The sequence below is a fragment of the Geotrypetes seraphini genome, chromosome 10 (assembly GCF_902459505.1).
Source record: "Geotrypetes seraphini chromosome 10, aGeoSer1.1, whole genome shotgun sequence".
Lineage (NCBI taxonomy): Eukaryota > Metazoa > Chordata > Amphibia > Gymnophiona > Dermophiidae > Geotrypetes > Geotrypetes seraphini.
Genome location: NC_047093.1, coordinates 124,579,769 through 124,606,025, shown reverse-complemented (window position 1 = coordinate 124,606,025; position 26,257 = coordinate 124,579,769). Strand labels below are relative to the sequence as shown.

The following is a 26,257-nucleotide window of genomic DNA, read 5'->3' as shown; positions in this document are numbered from 1 at the left end:
CAATTTTCAAACGGAAAAGTGCAAGCATTAATCAATTATTTACCTACATAAATGGCTTTGAAAATGATCTTGATAGAGCTAATTTATGTTTGATTAGGTAAAGCTGTTTAAAAACATGCTGTGATCATCTGTCACAACAAGCAAAATCCTTGGAAAGGGAAACAAAGAAATGGTTGTGATTTTCTTTCTGGATTATTGATAGGTATGGGCAGATATTCAGCCCATCGCAGTCAGCAGTTGTCACAGTGCTGAAAGCCAAAGGAAGAACATGATCTGGATATTCAATGCCAGGCCTAATCCAGCCACCAGCATTGAGTACCTGGGGCTTGCATGGCTTCCAAAAGTTATCCAGTATTCAGACTAGTGCCCAGATAAAATTAGGACATACCGCTAACCAAATAAACTCTGACCGTGCCCTGACGAAGCAGTGCTGCAGTGGTCTCACTGGATTTTCAGCTACACTGTGCAGTTATGTACTGCTTAAAATCTGGGGATCATGTGGTCAGCAGAAGATAACTTATTGAGGAGCTATTTTAATGGGTTACTTCCTGCTAAGTATCATCAAAGTACGTGCCTTTGAGCATAAAACCTGAAATGGCTTGAAACAAGCAGAGCGGCGCATAAAATCGTCATTTTTAGGTTTTATGCTCAAAGACGCGTACATTGTTTTGCTCATATTATTATCTTTGTACCCTACATCATCCGGACCCCTGAGGAAGGCGGTCTCGCCAAAACGCGGACCGTGGAGGGTCCGTCAGGACAATCATACGTGTATTACTAATTCAGACTTTTCTTTGTATTTTTATTGTGAAGAGCGAATAAAAATCATCTTTCAGAACATCCATATCCACAGTCTGTTCTTTTTATCTTTGGATTGCTTTTACTGTGGATCATTGGGTCTCCCTTTTTGGGTTTTTTTTTTGTGTCAAAAAGATAGATGCACTGAGGACAAGCACATCTGAGAAATGGCCCTTTCTAAAACAAAAAGATAGATTTGGATGTCATATCAAAAATGTCAATTATAACCTCTCACACAGCAAAACTAAATACATTCTAATATAAAATATGAACATTTCTGCCTTGAATAGTTTCAACATTTTCAATCTTACCTAGACAGTATAGAGCAAACAATTTATGTAATGGAACAATTCTACATATGGATGATTTTGAGAAGCTGAGAGATTCCTAAGAACATAAGAATTGCCACTGCTGGGTCAGACCAGTGGTCCATCCTGCCCAGCAGTCCGCTCACGTGGTGGCCTTCAGGTCAAAGGCCAGTGCTCTAAATGAGTCCAGCCTCACCTGCGTATGTTCCAGTTTAGCAGGAACCTGTCCAACTTTGTCTTGAATCCCTGGAGGGTGTTTTCCCTTATAACAGATTCTGTAAGAGCGTTCCAGTTGTCAACCACTCTCTGGGTGAAGAAGAACTTCCTTACGTTTGTACAGAATCTATCCCCTTTCAGCTTTAGAGAATCCCCTCTCGTTCTTTCTACCTTGGAGAGGGTGAACAATCTGTCTTTGTCTACTAAGTCTATTCCCTTCAGTATCTTGAACATTTCGATCATGTCCCCTCTGTCTCCTCTTTTCAAGGGAGAAGAGGCCCAGTTTCTCCAATCTCTCACTGTACGGCAACTCCTCCAGCCCCTAAACCATTTTAGTCACTCTTCTCTTTACCCTTTTGCATAGTACCGTGTTCTCCTTCAAGTACGGCGACCAGTGCTGGATGCAGTACTCCAGGTGAGGGTGCACCAAGGCTCGGTACAGCGGCATGATAACCTTCTCCGATCTGTTCGTGATCTCCTTCTTTATCATTCCTAGCATTCTGTTTGCCCTTCTCGCCGCCACTGCACATTGTGCGGACGGCTTCATCGACTTGTCGATCAGAACTCTCAAGTCTCTTTCCTGGGAGGTCTCTCGAAGTACCGCCCCAGACATCCTGTATTCGTGCATGAGATTTTTGTCACTGACACGCATCACTTTACACTTATCCATGTTGAACTTCATATGCCCCTGTCTTCTAAATTAGAAATTTTAATTTCACATGTAGATCTGCTGATTATTTCACATCAAAAACTGAGACTGCAGAATCGATTATCCAACGTAAATGGGACTGACCTGTTGTTGGATAAGCAAAATGTCAGTTACTATGGAAAACAACGGTAACTCCTTAAAAATGCATAGGAAATATGATTCCCTCACTCTAAAACAGGAACCCAGGTACAAAAATTGTTGCACATGCTGGAAAAGCATCTCCTTGCAGCACGGTGAATCCAGAAACCAGGAAGAAAGCTTGTGCATTTCTTAATGGTGATGCAATGAAGTCACTGGGGGTAAGGTGGAGGTATCTGTTGGATATGCTGGATGGTTTGATTAGCAAAGGTCGGATAATCGAGACTATACTGTACAAGCACTGGTTTAGCAGTTACCTTTAAAAATATTCTTGTTTTATACAATTAAGGCCAAAAACATGAGAAACAAAATGGAGACCAGAACATGAAACAAAACAACTTGAACGTTTGGCATTCTGACAAATTATTTTCAGCAAGGTCAGTGGCAAGTCGCAAATATAATGTTATACAATGGGTGGAGTGGGGGGTGGGGGCTTAATTTGAACCTCGGAACTATTTAGAGTGAGCTTGATGTTAATAAAGGATAAGAAAAGTCAAAACTGGAGAAACTGATTATTTTGAATTTAGTGTTACAATGAGTTTTACTTTTTTTAAAAATATATATTTATTTATTTTGAAGCCAAAAATAAGTGCAACAATATTATACAATCATGTTACACTATAAAAGCACCTAAATTCAATCAAAATTGTAATCCATGACAAATACATATATCACCCCCCCATCTTCATATTCAAAAATTGCACTCAAATTAAAAATATTTTCCAGCCTTCCCCCCCCCCCTCCCACCCACACTGGATGTACATGATCAAGGGCCAGATTCAAAAATTACTCTTTGCAAAATTTTGTCAATGGCTCCCAAATATCCAGAAACTTCTTATAATGCCCTTGTTGTATATTGAGAAGTTTTACTGAGAAGTGGGGGAGCTCTACTGCCATTTACCCCCATCAATAGCAACACGATAATGAGACAAAGGAATGGAAGTAGGAGACTAGAATAAAAGTGTGTGGAACAAGGCAAGGACTAAGAATTCCTGGTGGATAACAATGAATTCTTGAACATGAGGTAAAGGCTTAAGGAACCTGAGAACCTAAAATATTTTTGGGAAGAGTAGGCGGGGCCAGTTTATTGGCTAAGATAGTGTTTCTCAACTTGGTCCTGGAGTACCTCCTTGCCCGTCAGGTTTTCAGGATATCCAGAATGAATATGCATGAAAGAAATTTGCATAGTAGTTTATGCAAAACCTGACGGGCAAAGGGGTACTCCAGAGTGGGCAAAATGGGAGAAGATTCAAATAACCAACAGAAGCAAAAGAGGATCTCTTAGGGAGAGAGGACAGTGAATCCTGCAGATGGCAGACTGGATGGGCCATTTGGCTATTATATGCCGTCATGTTTCAGAGTAGGGAAATATTTGTATTCTTTTTAATTTTCTGTAGTCTTTCTACTCTTACTGACCTACAAATTCACTCACTCAGCTGCCCCTCACTATCTCTCTACATTTGTCTCCCCCTATTCCCCTCCCTCTGTGTGCTCCACTCAGCTGGTAAGTCCCTCCTATCTGCGCCCTTCTCTTCAACTGCCAACTCCAGACTCTGTCCCTTCTGCCTTGAAACAAGCTGCCCAAATCCCTACGGCGGGCTCCATCTCTGGCAGTGTTCAAGGCCCAGTTAATAGTTCACCTCTTCGAGAGTGCTTTCAATTCCTAAGTCCTCTCACCTTGGGTTCTGCATCGCCCAACTCTATAGGTCACGTCATGTCTGCCTGTCCAAGTTAGATTGTAAGCTCTTCTGAACAGGGACGGCTATAAATATCAAAATGTACAGCACTGTGTACGCTTTTCAGCACAACTTAAGTGATTAGTAGTAGTAGAGTGTGTCAAGATGCCAATAGTGGCCCACCCTGCTCCAAAACGGGGGAGGCCACAGAATACACACTACTACACAGGAAAGGGCAAAACCAGTAGACTCGGCAAACAGTAGTGTGGTCGAACCATTTATCAGTAACTCCCCGGGAAGGGGTAAAACGCGGACCTCACGGATCTAAAACCGCATGTCCTTAAAAATCTGAGGTCCGTGCCACTTGTCGTTTCTGGCTCTGACAGACCTCGATGACAATTTAGCTCTGATGGATCCTAATGCTTTTCCCTCCCTATGCTGAGACTAGCGGCAAAACATTTGCCTTGAGATCTGTGCCACTTTTAGTCTCCGCATAGGGAGGGAAAAGCATTAAGATCCGTCAGAGCTAAAATGTCATAGAAGTACTTTCCCTTAGCGCTGAACACTTACATAAAGACTCCATACTGAAGGTGGGGGAAATACTCCATTAAACTTGCATGAAATTTAGTGTTATCCTTGCTTAATAGGACGAGCTGATGAGGGCCGTGCACAGCTTCGGGTAGTTGAGGTGTGAAGGACTATTAAATGTATGGTTCATAGACAACGGCGCGAAAGACAAAAGTGCGCGCCGACAATTGAGCGCAGCGCGTGCGGCCGTGCCGCTCTAAATTACAGTTTTTAGGGGCTCCGACGGGGGTTTTTGTTGGGGAACCCCCCCCAGTTTACTTAATAGACATCGCGCCGGCGTTATGGGGGGCTTGGGGGGTTGTAGCCCTCCACATTTTACTGTAAATTGAACTTTTTCCGTAAAAACAGGGAAAAAGTGAAGTTTTCAGTAAAATGTGGGGGGTTACAACCCCCCACACCGCCCCCACAACGCAGCGCAATGTCTATTAAGTAAAGTGGGGGGTTCCCCAACAAAACCCCCCGTCGGAGCGCTAAAAACAGTAATTTAGAACGGCGCGCTGCGCTCAATTGTCTGGGCGCGCCTTTGTCCCGGCGCGCTTTTGACCTGACACCCAAATGTATATGGGGAGAGAGGCCATAGAAAAGAACAACAACAAAAACTCCTTTAGCAAATTACAGGGAGGTTTTAAAACCCGCGACCCAGCTTGCTTGCATTTCAATGATGGATTGGGAGGGAGGAAAAAGCATTAGGATCCGTCAGCGACTTCATTGCACGGACCTCAGATTTCTAAGGATAAGCGGTTTTAGATCCGCGAGGTCCATGACGGTCCGCGTTTTACCCCTTCCCTAACTCCCCTTTTCCTTCACAGAGGGTAAATGTTCAACTTCCTGGTGTTGTGCGTTCCAAATCTTGCTTGGGACGTTGTTTCATCTAGCAATGATCCTGGGTATTCTAATACAGGGTTTCACAAACCTGGATGCACAGCTAAACAATATATCCTTAATGAATATGCATAGTCACGTTTGCATACATTAGCAAACCACTGTGCCTTCTGGGTTGAAAAATACTGATTTAATTTCTGTATAGCAGAATCCTGAATTAAATAATTAAAAAAAAAAAATCAAGTGAATGCATTTGAAAAATGTGAACGTATGAAGAAAAATCACTGGGTCAGGATTAAGATATTAAAATGTATATTTTAGAACTATAATAAAATTAGATAGTGTGCAGTATGCATGAGTAAATTTTAAATTTAAATTAGAGCAGAGAAGCAGTCTAATGGTTAGAGAAACAGACTTGGAACTGGAGGACTCAAGTTCAGATCCTATGGCAGGAAAAGCCCACACTGGAGATCAGGGCTGTGGAGTCGGTAGATACATGTTCTGACTCCGACTCCTCAGTTTTTTGTACTTCAGACTCCGACTCCGACTCCAGGTACCCAAAATTTCCTCCGACTCCTCAGCACTGGTTAATTTTCAGATCATTAAAATGGAATGTCAAGTTGAGAGAAATGAGCATTTTCGACACCACCTTCTTTTTGCTTTTAATCAAGGTTCTAAGGCCGCAGAAGCTGCTCGCAACATTTGTGCTGTGTATATAGTGGGTTCTATAGCTGAAAGAATCGCTCGTGATTGGTTTGCTAAGTTCAAAAATGGAGTCGGTAGATAAATGTTCCAACTCCGACTCCTCAGTTTTTTGTACTTCTGACTCCGACTCCGACTCCACAGCACTGGTTAATTTTTTAGATCGTTAAAATGGAATGTCAAGTTGAGAGAAATGAGCATTTTCGACACCACCTTCTTTTTGCTTTTAATCAAGGTTCTAAGGCCGCAGAAGCTGCTCGCAACATTTGTGCTGTGTATATAGTGGGTGCTATAGCTGAAAGAATCGCTCGTGATTGGTATGCCAAGTTCAAAAATGGAGTCGGTAGATAAATGTTCCCACTCCGACTCCTCAGTTTTTTGTACTTCTGACTCCGACTCCAGGTACCCGAAATTTCCTCCGACTCCGACTCCTCGACTCCGACTCCACAGCCCTGCTGGAGATGGTGCAGGCTACTTTTTAGCACTGCTCTGCTTGTGAGATCCTGAGGTAGTACAGGGAGAACCAATGTTTTCCTGCTGTATAAGTAAAAATCTAAGAGCTCCTGTTACAAAGCCGCAGGAGTGATTCTCCCACGCCAAATGCACCGAAGCCTCTAGGAATTGAATGGGCTTCGGTGCATTTGCCGTAGGGGAGTCACTAGGACTTTTCAAAATGAATAAAGGTTCATGCCTGAGACTCTCTATAGAGACTAGTTTCAACTGAGCTGTAAAACAAATTACCCCCTCCCCTTTATCAAACTGCTGCCGAGCAGTGCTAGCTAAATGCTGAGCCGCCAATTCTACTACTATGGTTTCTATAGCACTACCAGACCTATGCAGCACTGTACAGAGTCGCAAAGAATACAGTACCTGCTCCAAAGAGCTTACAATCTAAACAAACAAGCCAGACAAACAGGATGTCATGGATACAGTTAAAAGAACAGTGAATCTGCTGGCTGGGTTGGGCAGTGGGGAGTAGGGTTATAGATTGGAGACTATATCATAAAGGTGGGTTTTCAGTCTGCTTTCAAACAAGATAAGGAAGGGGGCTTGGCGGACAAACTCAGGTTATTTATTCCAGGCTAGATGAAAGGAATGAAGTCTAGAATTGGGGTAAGCAAATGGAAAATCCAGGCTTCAGTACAAATGAACAAAAAATGACTCCTTCCCGCTCTCCAAAAATATTAAATTAAATTACACTTCGGATTATCTTCCGCAAAATAAAACTGACAACATCCCATGTCTCTATGAGAAAATGATATTTTCTAGTTAAAATACAGGTTTAGGAAATGATTAGAAAGCCTCCCCTCACACATAAATAAATTTTCATTTCAGTGCTCTAATGAAATTCATTTCAGGAAACATATATATATATATATCTCCTGAAATGAATTTAATTTATATATATATTTATTCAAAGGACATACCAATGCATTAAGGTATGAGTCTGCTTGGATAGTGGTGCTTAGCATGATAATAATTAGAATTTAATGAATCAGAGCAAATACCATTGGCACACCATTTGCCCTGGAATGAATCGCCAACTAAACAAGCATAAGTAAGAACTTTTCATTGTTACTGGTTAAGTTATCAAACCCTGAAGATATCCAAGAAGAAAATCCATGAGAAAAATGTATATGTAATCCCCCCTGGGGAATGGGGACACAGAGATTGGGATAGATTCGGGATTACTAAGTCTGATAAGGCTCAGACCTGCTAGGAGAGGGGGGGACTGGTGTTTGATAAACCCCATTGGTGGACTTATTAACCAAAGGGCTAATTTTCAAAAAAGATAGATGTCCAAAAGACAGCATAAACCAGCTCTTGGAGATCTTACTAGTCAAAACGTCCAAGTGGGCATTCTCAGAACAAACTTTCTAGACATCTTTCTGGTTGTCTTGTCTCCATTGCCTCCAAATCTTAAGGGGGCATGTTAGAGCCATGTTTTGGATGGGCTTAGGGCAGGCTTAGGACATGGACGATCGTCAGGCACAATTAAACCTTTAACAAAAGGTCCTGGGCTTTTTTTTTTTTTTTTAGATGTTTGGAGCTAGACCTCTTTTAAAAGCATCTAAATGATGTTAGAAAAACAGTAAATTCTAGCCTGTATTATGAGGGGGTGTTGAAAAGTTCTCAGCCAAAGCAGCTTCAGATGTTAACGCAGACATTTGAGCCCAGAAAGCAAAGAGGCTCTTCTAAGAAGTAAAGTCCCAGGTACAGATGTCACTTTAACTTGCATCTATTGTACGATGAGGGCTCCAAAACCTACTGTACCTACATTAAGATGACACGTGCAGATATAAGGGCTAGTGTTGTATACAGGTGGGTACATAAGTTTTGGGTAGGTTTTGGAAGGCTCACAATACAATACTTTTAATGTGAAATTCACTACAGCACTTCTTAGAAGAGACCCTCTGCTATGCTTAGTTGTCTGAACAGTTTGCTAAGAATGCCTATACAAAAATGTGCTTTTGTGCGTTTTCATGTAGATGTATTCAAGAATGGCCAAAAAAGATAGATATACTAAGGACTAAAATGTCTACATAGGTAATTAAAAAAAAAATAAAATAGAATAGATGTCTTGCTGTTTTGAGAATACACATTTCTGTTATGTCTCTTCCGGATTCCATACGCTAGGTCAGGGCTGCACAACTCAAAAATGATCCGCGGCTGCAACGAAGTTGCCAAATGTAGTGAGGGCCTGTGACAGGAATCCTGCTAGCCCTACTAGAAACAGGGAGGAAGATCCTTTAAGCCCCAGTAAAAGCCCTGTGATCAGGTCTAGGAAACATCCTGAAGAGTTTAGAAAGCCGGTGCACAGATTTAGAATGCCCAGAGCTTAGGCTGACATTCAGAGTGCAGGGCCCTTTAAGATCTTGCCTGTCCTGCTAGGAGGGGGAATGGCTGGATGAGGCTTCCATTTCCTGAGCTTGTCAGACAGAGAGGAGGGGAAACAGCTGGAACAAGCAGCTGAACGTAGACTGGGAAGGAGGCCAGTCCTTCCAGCTGAACCGGAGCCAGTACAAGGCAGTTCCCCCGTGGACCCTGCTGACTGGGAAATGGAGGAACTTGCTGAAAGTCACACTAAGCCAGTCACAGAAGCCCAGCCAGAGGATTATGCTATGGAGAGTCAAGAGGACTATGCTTTGCCTGACTTTAGTGAGCAACAGATGGACTGTGAGTAGGCTGTTAAGCCAAGCAGTTGATTTTCACTGGAGTTTTCATTTTGGATGTGTGGTTTGTTTGTTTTTTCTCAAAGCTGCCCGAGTGTTGGTGCTGGGGACATTGTGGGGCGTGTCCAGCCATCCTAAGGAACTGTAAAGCAGAAGCTGCCTTTTTGTTTGTTTTGGGGTTTTGGAGCAGCTTGTGTACTACTCTGAGTTGTGCTTTGGGGGTGAGGGCAGCAACGCCTGTGGTATACGGGCCTATCTCCTCCCAGCCTGTTAAGGAATTCAGCTCTACCCAACAGAGCTTCAGCCAGAGCTAGAGAGTGTGCTTTTCAAAAGGAAAAAGTTTGTTTAAATGCATTGTTCTTAATAGGCCAGTGATTTTGGTTACTCTGGTATGTTAGTTGGACCGAGCTTTGTTTTATCCCAGACCTCTCATCTGTGAACATATACGCCACAGTGACCCCTGATGCAGGCGTTCCTCAGACGCCGAAACACAGTGCTATGTCGGGTACACAGCTTCTGCTTGTGTCCTTTTATGAAATAGACAAGTTGGTTTTACATCAGTGATCTTCAGTGGAGTGTTCATTGCCCGTTCCCACTTCCTTTTGTACTGTTTTATACCTGTGGGTTCTCTGTCCTGTTGGACTTTCTGGTGTTTACTTATCCTCCAGGGACTAACAGAAAGAAAATTGTTGAAGGTATAAACTTAATCTTCCATTTCTCTAGGCTTTCTGGACGTCTTTCATAAAACATCCAAATTCAGACTTAGATGTGCTGTTGGAAATGTCCCTCCACGTCAGTTTACAGTATAGTTATAAATTTTACAGTTATGGTAAATGAGTGACAGTGTATGTCACTGGAGAGAGGAGAGTTAGGGGGGATAAAAGTACCTGTGTTGCTAGGGAAGAGGCCTTTGGGTAATTGCAGGGAGCGGGGAGTAATCTCAGGGGGGGGAAGGGGTTTTTTTTTGGTTGGGTATATGTGTGTGGGTGGGTCTCCCGCATATTTCAAAATGGAAGTGGCATGGGTCATTCCCCTTATAGAATATATGAGTGTATTGGGTGCTGAACATTAGGAGCACTATTACTTTTCTAGTTGCCCTTCCTAGAAGAGCATAGGTACCAATGATGAGTGCTTTCTACATATGCTGAGATCAGCTGCCTATTGGTATTGGTACAGCAGTGCTGAATACGCATTTTCTGGTATTCAAAAATTACATATTCAAGACAATTCTATAACTCGATGCATGTGGTTAGATGCACCATTGACATGCTGTAAATGGTCATGCCTACATTTTGGTGTGCCAGTTTGTTTATGCTAGAATTCAATAATGGCTTCTTGATGAACTACAGATCGAAAAATAAATCAGATTTGTGCTAGTCCAGCCATCTGATTGTAGTTCACCCTCTTTGCCTGGTTCCTTCCATCTTTCCAAATATGATGTCCTTCTCCAGTGATCTTTCTCTTCTGACTGTATGACCAAAATAAGACAGTCGTAACTTTGTTATTTGGACTTCTAGTGACATAGCCAGTTTGATCTCTTCCAGAATCAATGTGTTAGTTCTTATGGCGGCTCAGATACCATTGCAGAATTGGTGCTCAGCACATGGCATTAGTGCAAGGTGGTATACTGAGAGTCTAATAAATTTAAATATATAAACACTTGGAATTACCAATTTATAAATCGCTCCATCCTGCCATTGACCCAAATATTGCTTGCATTCAAGTCAAATTTGTAGCTGAACCGGGAAGTTTAGAATTTCTGTGCTGGGCTCTTTAAGCAAATCTAAACAGTTAAAATAAGAATATTAATTGCACTTTTTAATGTCCTTTTATTCAGCATGCAAAAAGAAACCTGATTTCAAGTCATTAGAGGAGAAACATGTTTCTCCTGCATCTGGTCATAGGGAAAGATTGCTCCCTAGAGAACAATAAAAGACTCCACTTGACAACAGGGCTGAAAAGGTGACACAAGATAAAAGGCAAGGCTAACAGGAGCTGTCATGATGATTAATGCTGATGAGCAGTAATTAATGTGATCACCAGCTTTAAACATAGTGACCAGTGGTTCAGAGCAAAAAAGTCATAATAGGAAGTCCGACTCAAGGGGCTTTAATTTTGAGCTGTCGTTGTTAGTGTATGAATTCTCATAATGTACAGCACAGATCATGTTTTTCTTATAACTTTGGTGAATGGGGAAGCATGTTTAAAGGACATATAGAAGTAAGAAGGCTGTAAGTTTTAATCAAACGATAAAAGCTTGCCTTAGAATACCAGAGCTTAGTCCAGTCCTTGCAAGCTGGTCAGGTTTTAAGAAAATCCGCAACGAATATACAATAAGATTGATTTGAATAACATTGCACAAAATTTTATTTGTATACCGCGATACACTGTGAAGTTTGAGGCAGTTAACAGAAATTAAGTAGTAGACCGTATATGAATGGTGAGGGTGCAAGTACATATAACTTAGGAGCATGATAAGGTAATAAGAAAAAAAACACTCAAGCAGATGAGCTGCTCCTATTGCGTGTAAATGAATCTCATGTATATTAATCATGGATATACTGGGAAACCTGATAGGCTAGGCCTGTCTCAAGAATTGGGTTGACAATTACCAATCTAGCCATCAATTGTAATGAATTTCCAGGGAGCACTATACTATATATTGTTGCTGAAAAGTGTGTTCTCTTGTTTTGTTAAGTGCCAATTTTCAAAAATTAAATTCTATGTTTTTGACATGGAAGGCCATTTTCGAAAAGGACGTCTAATTCCATTTTGGGTGTTTCCTGAAAAACGTCCAAAGTCGGAAGCAGAAAAATGTCCATTTTTGAAAGTTATACATCCATAATTTTTTTTTTTTAAATTGTCTACTTGGATGTCTAGATTGCCGGGATGTGTAGGCCACCAGGACACCTAAATTAATACCAGATTTTTGACCAAAAAATCACCCAAGTTAGAAACATCCAAATAGGCACCACTTAGAGGTAAGAGGGACTAGCATTGTAATGAACTGGCCACATAGACATCCCAACAGACCAGTGGTCATTGCTGTGAACTTCACAAAAAAGATGTCACAAGTACATCTCATCATAATCCCCTTATAATTTAGGGTGAGCCCCCCCCCCAAAAAAAAAAATATAAACAATACCCCCCTGTCTACCACCCCAATAGCCCTTATGGCTGCAGATGGCAGTAGAGTAGGGTTTTGGTAGTCTCATAATTTCTACCATAAATGTAGTGGTTAGAGGGACTTACCTCCAGTGGTCATCTGGTAAGTTTGGGGACCTTTGTGGCATTTAGATACTTCTAAAACAGGTCTAGCTGAAAATGTCTAATTTCTATCTAGGACTTCTATGAATACTTTGATTATCACTGCAAGTTTAAGCCACCCCTAAGCCCCCCCCCTCCCCCCCTAGCAGGCCTCCTAACATGTCCCATTAAACTTTGGACACACAGTAGCTAAGAAACATAGAAATATAGAAGATGATGGCAGAAAAGGGCCACGGCCCAACAAGTCTGCCCACTCTAATGACACACCCCCTAAATTCTTCCCTGAAGTGATCCCACATGCTTATCCCATTTTCTCTTGAAGCCCAGCGTGCTGCTGGCCTGAATTACCTGCAGTGGAAGACTATTCCTATGATCAACCACCCTCTCGGTGAAGAAGTACTTCCTGGTGTCACCATGAAATTTCCCATCCTTGAGTTTCAATGGATGTCCTCCTGTTGCCATAGGTACTTTGAGAAAAAAGATATCCAGGTGTAAGTAGTCCTGCTAAACATCCAGAAAAAAAAAAACCAGTTTTAAAAATTGTCATTTGGACGTTCAAGTGCCAACTTGAGCATTTTTGGGGATGTTTTCAAGTTTTTATTATGTCTCTAATTGTTTGAGATCATTGATTGAACCATATCCATGTCATTCTCCTCTTGGTTGGGCTGAGAACTTTTCAGCACCCCCTTGTAAGCTTTCAATAAAATGTGTGCATAGTTTTAAATTGTTGGACTTACAGTAGATGTATATTTCCACACCAAGATATACAAAGTTATCCCTTCCATGGTTATTTAACCAATATTTGTGTTAATATTAGATCAGTTTGTAACTTTATTGGGCTTTATATTATTTTCGGGAAAGAATGTTGAATTACAAAGCTCGAATGTATATTAATGTTAAATTGATAGAAACATAGATACATGATGGCAGATAAAGGCCAAATGGCCCATCTAGTCTGCAAATCCACAGTAACCATTATCTTTTGCTCTCTTTAAGAAATCCCAAGTGCCTTTCCCAGGCCTTCTTGAATTCAGACACAGTCTCTGTCTCCACCACTTCTTCCAAGAGACTGTTCCACGAATCTTCCACCCTTTCTGTAAAAAAGTATTTCCTTAGATTACTCTGGAGCCTATCACCTCTTAACTTCATCTTATGCCCTCTCATTCCAGAGCTTCCTTTCAAATGAAAGAGACTCCTGCGCATTTATGCCATGTAGGTATTTAAATGTCTATCATAAACCGCCTAGAAGTCGCAAAATTATGGCGGTATAGAAGAATAAAGTTATTATTATTATTATAGTTCCCCTCTCCCGCCTTTCCTCTAACGTATACATATTGAGATCTTTAAGTCTGTCCCCATATGCCTTATGACGAAGGCCATGCACCATTTTAGTAGCCTTCCTCTGGACCGACTCCATCCTTTTTATATCTTTTTGAAGGTTTGGCCTCCAGAATTGCACACAATATTCTAAATGAGGCCTCACCAGAGTCTTATAGAGGGGCATCAAAACCTCCTTTTTCCTACTGGCCATACCTTTCCCTATGCAACCTAGCATCCTTCTAGCTTTCGCCGTCACCTTTTCAACCTGTTTGGCCACTTTAAGATCATCACAGACAATCACACCCATTCCGCTCTTCCATCGTGCACATAAGTTCTTCACCTCCTAAACTGTATTGTTCCCTCTGGTTTTTGCAGGCCAAATGCATGACCTTGCATTTCTTAGCATTAAATTTTAGCTGCCAAATTTCAGACCTTCAAGCTTCGCCAGGTCTTTCTTTATGTTATTCACACCATCCGGTGTGTCTACTCTATTGCAGATTTTGGTATCATCTGCAAAGAGGCAAATCTTACCCGACAACACTTCAGCAATATCATTTATAAAAATGTTAAAAAGAACAGGCCCAAGAACAGAACCTCGAGGCATAGCACTGGTAACATCCCGTTCCTCAAAGCGATCTCCATTGATCACTACCCTCTGTCGCCTTCCACTCAACCAGTTCTTGATCCAGCCTACCACTTTGGGACCCATCCTGAGGGCACTCCGTTTATTTATTAGATGTCTGTGTGGAACACTGTCAAAGGCTTTGCTAAAATCTAAATACACCACATCTAGCGCACATCCTCTATTCAATTCTCTGGTCACCCAGTTAAAGAAATTGATCAGATTTGTCTGACAAGACCTACCTCTAGTGCAGTGGGCTCAAACTCAAATCCTTTGCAGGGCCACGTTCTGGATTTGTAGGTACTTGGAAGGCCTCAGAAAAAAACAGGTAATGTCTTATTAAAGAAATGACAATTTTTCATGAGGTAAAACTCTTTATAGTTTATAAATCTTTCCTTTTGGCTAAGTCTTAAAAATAATAGCTAAAGAAACATATGATCAAGAAACATTTATTTTACTTTTGTGATTATGATAAACATACCGAGGGCCTCAAAATAGTACCTGGTGGGCCTCATGTGGTCCCTGGGCCACGGGTTTGAGACTACTGCTCTAGTGAATCCATGTTGCTTCTGGTCTTGTAATCCACAGGATTCCAGAAACTTGACCATTCTCTGTTTTAAAAATGTTTCCATTAATTTGCTTACCACAGGAGTTAGTCTTACCGGCTTGTAACTCCCTACTTCTTCCTTACTTCCACTTTTGTGGAGAGGGTCCACATCTGCTCTTCTCCAGTCCTCCGGTACCACTCCTGATTCTAGAGACTCATTGAAAAGGTCAGTCAGTGGAGCTACCAGAACTTCCCTAAGTTCCTTCAGCACCCGCGGGTGTACACCATCCGTCCCTATCAATTTGTGTACCTTTATTTTAGCTAGCTCCTCAGGAATACAACCCTCTGAAAATCGATCAGGGTCTATTACTCCTCCATCCCTATTCATGTTTGTCTTTTGTGGTCCCGCTCCCGGCGCTTCAGCCGTGAACACCGAACAGAAATATTTGTTAAGCAATTCGGCCTTTTCTTTATCAGCTTCTACATATTCCTCCCCGTCACTTTTGAGTCTCACAATGCCACTTTTGCACTTCTTCTTATCACTAATATATCTAAAAAATGTCATGTCTTCCTGTTTTACCTTGTCAGCTATTTTTTCTTCTTCCATTTGCATCTTTGCTTTCCTGACTACACGACCAGCCTCTCTTAACTGGGTCATAGTCTTAGATACCATGCCTTGCTGTTGCTTTTCTGTTATAGAAATACAGCTATCTCTAGGTGATGTGAATTTGGTGTAAGTAGTTCTCTTCCTACCTAATTATTTGGTTCAAATGGTGCCTTCTGCCTTTCATGATTACTGACCACTGCCTAATACAGATGGATCAACTTGATTTTTCTGTTGGAATGTTAATGTCTGTCAAGCAAAGCCTTGGGTACACTAAATAAAATCTCGCAACTAAGCTTGATTGATTCTGTTCTTTTATTTCTCTATTACTCCTAGTAGGTTGTTATTTTTATTAGCACTTTCAGTACACCCAATATGATAATAGTACAATTAGCATGCAAAAAACAAAAGCAGAGGTAATGAATTCTCTTTTACCTCTGCATATTACACAGTTGAGTTCATTATTCAATTGCTTCATCTTTGTTCATTCCTCATGCAAGCTTCTAATTATGAAGTGTTCTCCTAGAACACCGTGTTTTCTGCGGTGTTGTTCACTTGAACTCAATTTTTTTTTTTAAGTGATAAAAAATAGTATCCAACAAATGGTTTATACTAACAACCCGTCGGAGGAAGAACCTTTTTCCTATCTTTGCATCTCCAGTATTTTGGTCACCAACAGGTTTTTTTTAAAGATACATATTTCTATTACTCATACTGAACTTATGGGTTCTTGCCTATAACTTCATGTTTATTGAAAGCTTCTACACCGCTAGTAATGACTGGGGAGTCAATTCAGAGCGGTTTATATGAGCTTCTGTAATGGTGTTACAATAATGAGCTTCTGTTAAGGTGTTACAATACAGTGTTTTCTGAGATGGTTTTCAATATAGACACATTTATACAATAGTCAATCATCCTATGTATATACACATATAATACTAGTATCATGTACTATTGTCATACTAATCCTACTTACTTGCGCACATAATACTTGTATCATGTTCTATGTTGTGTTCCTAATGGGGACTGGCCATTTATCTCCTCTATGTTGCTTTATTAGTTAGGGTACTCTGTGAAGAGGATGGTCTTTATCCCTTTCTTGAACTTTTCGGTGTCCTTTTCTAGCTTTAATTCCTTCGGAAGGGAGTTCCACCACCTTGAAGCCATCACACATTTGAATTTGATGCCTCCAGCCAGGTCTTCCCTATAATTTATGTGGAAATTATATGGATCCATCAGATCAGAATGCTCTTATTCATTTTTTTTTTTTCAATTCATTTAATTTCAGTTTTTCTAGGGTATCCCTAAACATTTTTAAATTTTAGAATTCACTTTGGCCCTGGTTACAGATTCATTTCCTTTTCCCACCAGTTTGGCAAGTGATCAGAATTGTCTATTATTTATCATTTATTCATGTTTGCAGTAGTGTTAAGTATGGGAACAGGTCACAGCAGTTTACATAGTAAAATAAAACAAATATAAGAAATGAAATAACAGGAAATCGGGAGTGGTTGAGAGGCTCCAAAATGGCATCGTGCTGAATGGACACACTTGTCACTCTTACCTTAGTGGGTTGTATAACAGCATTGGACTTCTGCTTATTGTACAAAGAGTAAGAGGAGAGGGGACATGAAGGAGCACCCCTTGGCTTCAGCATCCACCCTAGTAATGAAACAGACAACTCAAGGATTTTTTGAACTTCTTTGAGATTGAAACACTTTCCAGCCTAGGCAGTAGCAGATATGACCAAGAGCAGATGGGGCTTCTCTACATCCCAATGAATTAATAATAATAATAATTTATTTTCATGTATACCGCCCCACCAACAGTTATAGGCGGTTCACAACAGATCAGAGAAGGTTATCATGCCGCTGTACCGGGCCATGATGCGCCCTCACCTGGAGTACTGCGTCCAGCACTGGTCACTGTACGTGAAGATGGACACGGTACTACTCGAAAGGGTCCAGAGAAGAGCGACTAAGATGGTTAAGGGGCTGGAGGAGCTGCCGAACAGCGAAAGATTAGAGAAACTGGGCCTCTTCTCCCTCGAGCAGAGGAGATTGAGAGGGGACATGATTGAAACATTCAAGGTACTGAGGGGAATAGACTTAGTAGATAAGGACAGGTTGTTCACCCTCTCCAAGGTGGGGAGAATGAGAGGGCATACTCTAAAATTGAAAGGGGATAGATTCCTGTACGAATGTAAAGAAGTTCTTCTTCACCCAGAGAGTGGTGGAAAACTGGAACGCTCTTCTGAAGTCTTTCATAAGGGGAAACACCCTCCAGGGATTCAAGACAAAGTTAGATAAGTTCCTGATGAACTGGAACATACGCAGGTAGGGCTAGTCTCAGTTAGGGCACTGGTCTTTGACCTAAGGGCCGCCGCGTGAGCGAACTGCTGGGCACGAATGACCACTGGTCTGACTCAGCAGCGGCAATTCTTATGTTCTTAACTGAAACATTTCAGTAAAAATACTATTTCAAAACACACTGCTACTATACATAAATACAACATCAGTTAAAAGGTACAATTAAAAAAAACATATCCTAATAAAACCATCGTAAATATGCAATAAAAAAAATCCTCATCTTCCTCGTCTGTCGTTCGAGCATATACTTGGGTCAAAGTAACATTGATCATCTTTCCCTGTAGACGGATTGACATGACTCTATTACTGATAATATTGTACTTTAGTGCTGTCTTTGAAAGCTTATTATTGAAGATGAATGCCGCACCATTTTTCCTGTGTGTTTCATGACCAGAGCAGCAGATCCAATGCTCATTTGATTGAAAATGACCTTGTCCTGTCCATTTGAGTTCGCTGATCCCTATTAAAACAATTTTGTTTGGGTTTTTTCCCGTTTGATCTTTAACAAGTTCCAATTTTCCTTGATTCATGCTCCATACGTTCCATGTTCCTATGTTAAGAATATTTTTACAGCTTGTCACCGGCCAGGGTCTGCTCTGACCTTACAGCAGCCCTCCACCAGGTGGCACTACAAAAACCATAGACATAAGAACATAAGAATTGCCGCTGCTGGCCTGGGTCAGACCAGTGGTCCATCATGCCCAGCAGTCCGCTCACACAACGGCCCTTTAGTCAAAGACCAGCGCCCTAACTGAGACTAGCCCTACCAGCATGTGTCCTTGTTCAGCAGGAACCTGTCTAACTTTGTCTTGAATCCCTGGAGGGTGTTTTCCCCTATGACAGACTTCTGCAATAAGGCTGAAGCCCTACAGGGGGTGCCGGTCTGGACCAAAGAGCACTCCACTTCACAAACAACTCAGACACTTTAAAAGCACGCAAAAAAATATAAAACAGAAAAGTGGTTTGTATTCCAAGTAACAAAAGGATTTATTGTACAAGTCTTTGCATGCAAAACAATTTGCAAGAAATAAGTCAGTTTGAGAAAACCACAAACAATAATGTGCAGCAGTAATTTCAGATGGCAGCTGGAAAGGATGAACTCTTCAATGGGGAGAGAGAGTCCTCAGAGGCTGCAGGGCTCCAAGATGGCCGCTGTAATTTGGAAGTTTGTACAGGGGGCCACACCCGGTTTCCAGATTGCAGTAGGTATCAGGCTTTCTCTCAAAACAAGAAAAAGGCAAAAAATCAATAAATACTTAAGTGCATTTCTTAGCAGACTTGATATGTATCTATTAATAGTTCCTGTCCAAAACAGTTAAGTATTTCATACACTTCAATTCAGAAAAATGGCTCAGCTGGAAATTTTCTTTTAGAGCAGGGGTGTCAAAGTCCCTCCTCGAGGGCCGCAATCCAGTCGGGTTTTCAGGAGTTCCCCAATGAATATGCATGAGATCTATTTGCATGCACTGCTTTCATTGTATTCTAATAGATCTCATGCATATTCATTGGGGAAATCCTGAAAACCCGACTGGATTGCGAGGAGGGACTTTGACACCCCTGCTTTGGAGCAAAACTAGTCAGAAAGGAAAAAGAAAAAAAAACAATCATCCCATAGAATCCAAGTCCAGGTTGTAGCAGTTCTTCTGGGACACACACATGCACAGGATCACAGATCCTATGTCTTAACAGCAGCAAAACAGTTCCTCCTGGCACAGACAACTTAATTAGTCCCAAGGTTCAAAAACAGAAAATATCCCCAAACAAAACTCTTGTTCACAAAGGTGATGTAGGCAATCACTTTATGCCAATGACTCTCGTCAGTTTGGCTTTATGTTAGGGCAGCTTTAAGCAGCAATTCACACAAAAGGAAACTATATGCGCACTAAGCCCAGCCGTTTAAGCCAGCTCCATAGCTTCTACTAGCTCTCCTTCATAAGGAAGTATATCACCCACCTCCATAGGTTCCTCCTGGTCAGCCAACTCTGGGGTAACTGGTTCTCCAGGCTCACTCACATCCAGCATTTCTACATCAGGCTGGGAATTGGTCTGGTGGCTGTATGGAGCTATTTCTAAAGCCCCACGGTGCACCATCACAGGCGTACATAAGTGCAATTGCAATGCAATAATATAGTGAAATCCATATACAATGAAATTTACAAAAATGTGTATTCACAAACAAAGATGGAATGCTATCAACTACACTTCCCCCTCCATATTCGCAAATTCCATATCTACAGATTTGGTTATTTGTAATTTTTGACCAAAAAATAAATTTTAATTTTTTTTTTTTTTTTTTAGCCCTTTAACCCTCCCCCCACCTTAAGCCTTACCTGGTGGTCTAGTGGGTTTTCAGGCAGGAGCTATCTTCCCACGCTCTTGTCCCATGCAGATCGCTCACAGGAAATGGCTCGAGAGACTACGGGAGCTCAAGGGAGCCATTTCCTGTGAGCGATCTGCATGGGGCAGGAGCATGGGAAGATCGCTCCTGCCTGAAAACCCGCTGGACCACCAGGGTTAAGGGGGGGGGGGGCTCACAGGGCTAAAAATAGCCGGGGGAAGTGGGGGATAAGGGCAGAACCGGCCCAAATATTATTTCCGTTTTTTCCATATTCGCGGGCCGGCTCTGCCCCTAACCTCTGAGAATGCGGAGGGGGAAGTGTAGTCTGAATTACTGCTCAAAAGCAGCGAGTTTCTCAGTACTTATCTCCGGTTAATTCCGTAGATGTTTGCAGCGTTCTTCAAATCGACCCTTTTCAGGTCCAACCATGGCGCTAGATGCAGCCTAGTTGTCCAGCTCAACTGTGCCCAGTTTCAGGAGCTTAGCCTTTGTGCTGGAATCAAGTACTGCTAATGGAAATACCATGAGACTATTTGCAGGCGCCTTGTGTGTGTGTAACTTCTAATTAATGCCAATTAGCATCAATTAGGAGGTGTTAATTGCCAGATAGCAGTAGTGATTGACTTGTTAAACAATTAAGTTGCACATGCAAATCAGCTATGCACACCAATTTGCGCATACAACTTATGGTGCTATATACAGAATGTGGGGGTAAGTTTCAACCACATACCCTTGGGACACCTAAATGGGGGTGCCCAGGTATAGAATTGCCCCCTTAAGAAAGCTACTTGTTAACTCCATGTATTTAAGGACCAGTTTGAATCATGCTAGGTTTTCTCATTTGCATCAGGTACCTTGATGGAAGCATTTGCGCATAGTGTTGTAAGACTCAGGCAGACTTAGCAATTTGGAAACCTTAGCAACATACAGATTATTTAATTAGACATGCTAATTGGTTTATTATTAATGTTTGAGGAAAGAAAACTGTTTTCATTATGAGGTTAAAGGCTCTGTGTATACTAGTTCCAATATAAATAAGAAATAGACATGAAAAACAAGCTTTAAGGATTATGGGGTTTATCTACTTCCATGAGCTACTGTGCATTTGATAGTGAGCCTAAAATATTTAGTATGTGCTTAAACCTATTAATTAATATAAATAAGATCTGAAATGAACTGGGAAATAATAATAATAATAATAACTTTATTCTTCTATACCGCCACAATCTTGCGACTTCTAGGCGGTTTACAATCAAGAGTGCTGGACATTCAGCGAAATACAATAAGTAGATATTCAGAGGAAATACAGAGATCAGAGACCTCAGGAGGCAATAGTATAGAAATAGAATTTCTGAGCGAAAATGTAATATGTACATTTTAGTAGGTAATGTCCGACAGGACCTGTTGGGGATAAATAACAACGTAAAGTTACGATAAGATGAAGATAACAGATTATATTTATAACAGTGCTGTAAGTTCAGGTGGAATAGGGAGGGGGGAGGGAGAGGGAAAAATCCCAAAAAATGAGCTGAATTTTCCCTGTGACTATAGGGCTCATTTTCAAAACACAGAGACGTTCCAAGAATGGCATAAAGTGGCGTTTGAACGTATGGGTTGCCAAAACGTCTACATTGCCATTTTTGAAATCTTTATCTAGGCTCTTCATCTAAATCTCAAGAGGGCATGTTTGAGGCAGGAACAGGGCAGGCCTAAGACTTGGATGATTTACAGCGATAATTAACATTTCACATGCCCAGGGCACCGTTTAGAAATTTAAGGCTCGACCTGTTTTAGAAATGAATAAGGAGCAAAAGGTGCCCAAGTTGACGAGATGACCATTGGAGACATGAAGGCATGAGTTCCCCACATTCTTCAAGGGGTCACTGACCCCTTTTGAACTTAATAAAGCAAAAATAAAAACCCAGAAACCTATCGCATTGGAAACGTCCAAAGCATGCCTATGCCCTGTCCCCAGAACTCGCCCAAACCACGCTCAAAAGTAGACCACCTTCCAATGCCTATGAGACCTAGTTTTACATTTACTATGCAGTTTGGTAGCTTACTCTGGAGCACACTGGTTAAACCTAGAGCCTTTTACCCTGACGTTGCTGGTTTGAACCCCACTCACTCTGACAGAAGAATTAAACATATAAAAGAAAAATAGTATGCCAGCAGGATATCACAATTATAATGAAAAACAGCATAAAGTCGCCATTCTAATAACGCCAGAATTATAATATTAAATACATTGGTTGGACGTCTAACTTCCACCAAAATCCGATTCTGTAAAGGACGTCTAACTAGTGCTGAGCGCTGCTCAGCGTGATTCTGTAAACTACATCTACCAAGGATGCCCAAACCATGCCTAACTTTAGGCACACTTTGCAGAATCAGGGCCTGTAAGTGCAAGCACTTAAATGCAATAAGAATACATAAGGTACAGTATTCTGTAAGTCACATGTATAAGCGGGAGCCTATACCTTGCTCTTAAGCATGCCTCCTTGCAAACATGCACTATGGAAGTTAAACAAGTATTTGCAGAATACTGCATAGGCAGCCATTTAGGTTATATGCACATAAGTACACTCACACCTGTGCTTATTCTAGTATTCTAAGGACTTTACTCCTGGCAGAATTATGAACAACTGTGCAATACAGAATTTGTGCAGAATTCCCCAAGCACATAGAATTACTTGTTTCTACGCAGAATCAGCAATCTCTCAGTCTCTTCGGGAAGCCTGCACAGGCTCTGTAGACTTCCCTCTACTGCATTCCCACCCTCGGTGATGTCACTTCCTCTTTCTTCAGGCGGGACAATTGTAGAGGGAAGCCTGCAGAGCTGGCGGCAGGTTGCCAGCGGAATCGGTGTCATTGGTCACAGTGGAGAGGGTAGGAGATGCTGGCTGGGGAGGGATGAGGTGATAAATGCTGGTTCAAGAAGGATAGGGGGGATGGGGGAGAAAGTGAGAAGTGCAGGCTGGAGGGAGAGGGGTGAGGGAGTGGTGGAGGGGCATAGAGGTTAAATATATGCTGACTGGGGGGTACATGGGTGAAAGAGATGATGAATGGATGGGGGCAGGGGTAAGGAATATGCTGACTGGAGGGGAAAGATGCTGGCTTGGGGGTACAGGATTGAGAGAGATGCTGGTTTGGGGGTACAAGATTGAGAGAGATGTTGGCGGAGGGGTATAGAGGTAAGAAATGTGGCTGGGGGATATAGGGGTGAGAGAGATACTGGCGGAGGAGTACAGGGGTAAGAGATATGCAAGCTAGGGTTGCACAAGGGTAAGAGAGATGCTGACTAGGGCGAATACAGGGGTGAGAGATGTTGACTTAGGGAGACAGGAAGAAGACAGAGTGCTGGCTAAGGACAAATGGGGAGAGCGATGCTGGTTTAGGAGGCAGGATGAGAGAAGGTGAGAGATGCTGGCTGAGGAGAGAAATGCTGGCTCAGGGGGATAGCGTGAGATGCTGGCTGGGGGTATTGGGGGAGAAGAGAGAGATTCTGGTTTGGGAGGATAGGGCAGAGGGAGAGGGAGAGGGATTAGTGTGAGATGCAGACTTGAGGGGGTAGGAGATTGAGGCTGGCTCAAGGGTGGAATATACTGCATACCAAGAGGCACACAAACAGAGAGAAGAGATCCTAGATGGGGACTGAGCATTGAGACAGGGACACTGAAGTAATGCTGAGCACGGAGAAGGACAGACATGGAGAAGAATGCTTGATGGGGAGAGAGCATTAAGACAGCGGCATAGAAGGACTGTTACACACAGCTTGAAAAGGGGTGATTCTGACAGATAGATGATGGATGCGGGAGAGAAGTTTGGGGGACAGATGCTGGACAGGACAGATAGGGACAAAATGTAAACTGGACAGGTGATCCTGGGAAGGCAATTACAAAACAAAAGCAGAAAAGGGACTCTTGGACCTAAGTGAATGGAAAAATAAACTGCTCAGACAACAAAAGATAGAAACAAGGTGGGTTGTTTTTTTTTTTTTCTAAATGTATTAAAATAGTGTATGTCGGCTTTCAGAAATGTTTTTCAACCACATAAAGGCAAAGTGAAGTACTTTGAAAACAAGCCAACCAAACTTCACTAGGGTGGGCTTTTACAAAGGTGGGCTTCTAGATGAAAAACTTGAAGGCCCTTTGCTTTCTCTAGTCTAATTTAATGAAAATGCTGAATCGTACTGAAATTCTGGATAATAATTAGCAAAATATTGTTTACATGTTGTCAAACTTTTAGAATTTTCCAGGATTGGCTAATTTTCCCTCCTCTTTTACGAACGCATAGCGCGGGTTTTAGCACTGGCAGCGGCGGGAACTGCTCTGACGCTCATATGAGCGTCGGAGCAGTCACCGCCGCTGTCGGCGCTAAAACCCATGCAATGCATTCGTAAAAGAGGGGGTTTGCGCACAGAATTTTGATTTTTTTTTTTGGGGGGGCAGAATTCCACCAGGAGTAACACTTGCCCGCATAATGCATGTAAAATATTAGTACCTAGTTGAGGGTGAGGGTAATTCAGCAATGTCACGATTCCACCTAGGTGATTAGCTGCCATAAGAAAATTGGAAGGAAATCAGTAATGGGTCGCAGAGAATGGAAAATGCACAGTAAATCAAATTCTTTGAGCACCTAATACATGTTTACAATGTTCTTATTCCAATTTGCTGCATGCCATATGTCTATATCCTACCAAAATATGCTTGCAGCTTTTTTTATAACATTGCTGCAATTTGTTTTAGAAGAATCATTGACTTTTTTTTTTATATGCACACATAAAAACAAAATCATTACAAGTAAAATTACGGCGAGTCATATCCTCATTGATTAGAGATTGGGCAATTTTGTCGAATGTCAGGAAAATTGCTTTGCATGCTGACTTTTCTAAATAAAGTTTTTAGTTAAAACACTGGATCAGCGCTTCTCGAAAAGAAAAAAATATATATATATAGTGGGCTCCCGGGGTGATGGTTTACATCTTTTAACTCTTACAAAACACACTATTGTCCATGATCTACTAGGAACGACTTAATTGCATGATATATGCTCCACCGTAAACCATTCAATTCAGAGAATTCCATTTTCAAGTCATAATCAATGAAGGTTATTCTAAGTATCATCAACAGTCCATTTAAGAAAATGATGTTTGTATAACATGAAGCATTAGAATGCTGTTCTAGTTGTTTTGCTAATTTAATTTACTTCCATAATAGAAAAGTGTATCCCGAATTATACAGAGATGAGCCATTTATTTATAGCAATTTACCGCAGTACTTTATAAGAGAAATGAAATTGAGCCATCAGGGTATGTAATAACCATAAGGGAAAGAGGCAAATGAACTCTGTTTAACAGCAACAAAAAAAGTTCATGTTCCTACAGATGGAACACAAGCCAACCCTTCAATGAATAGCAATCCATCATGGAGCCAGGGCCTGATTCATTTGGAATGTTATTCCATTTTGTGCCTATGGAAAACAAAATGTTTATTGATTCAGGGCCTGTCTTCGTTTTTTTTTATAGCACTGCTTTGAATTCTGGAAATCATATACAGAGGATACATTTCCCAGAACGCTTGCCATTTGCCGTTGAAAAGGTAGGATGGGTTAAATGTTGTCCCTGGATTCAATATATGCATGTCCTTTTGCAAAGCTGCACTGCCAAGCAGCACACACGAAGGGCCAGATTCTGTAAACGGTTAAAGTAGGCATGGGCAGGGGTAGAGTTGATTTTAGGCACAATTCTCAAAAGAACTTAAGCATCTGAAATGTAGGCCAGTAAAACCCTGGCCTCCGTTGCAGGCGCCAAGTTTTCTGTTAGGTGGTGTTAGCCGAGTTTCTTTAAACGGCACCAAAGTGTGATTGACAGGTGACCAGTGACATTTTTGGCACTGCCGTTTTAAGTGTTGTTTACAGAATCAGACCCTAAATTCCAAGCTGCCTGTTCTATTCCTCTGGAGGGCTATTTTTGATAGGACGTCTAAGTCCGACTTTGGATGTTTCACTCAAGATGTCCAAATTCAATGGCGAAGACATGTCCAATTTCAAAATCATTTT

The 26,257-nt window shown here is 41.6% G+C and overlaps 1 long non-coding RNA gene across 1 annotated transcript in view; it reads left to right on the top strand.

Annotated features, from left to right (window-relative positions):
- Window positions 1-25,798, top strand: part of LOC117368509 — a 90,547-nt gene extending 64,749 nt beyond the window's left edge. The window contains exon 3 of the long non-coding RNA XR_004540964.1: window positions 25,725-25,798. This is a non-coding gene — a long non-coding RNA (uncharacterized LOC117368509). The remainder of the gene's footprint in view (window positions 1-25,724) is intronic.
- The last annotated feature ends 459 nt before the right edge of the window (window positions 25,799-26,257 follow it).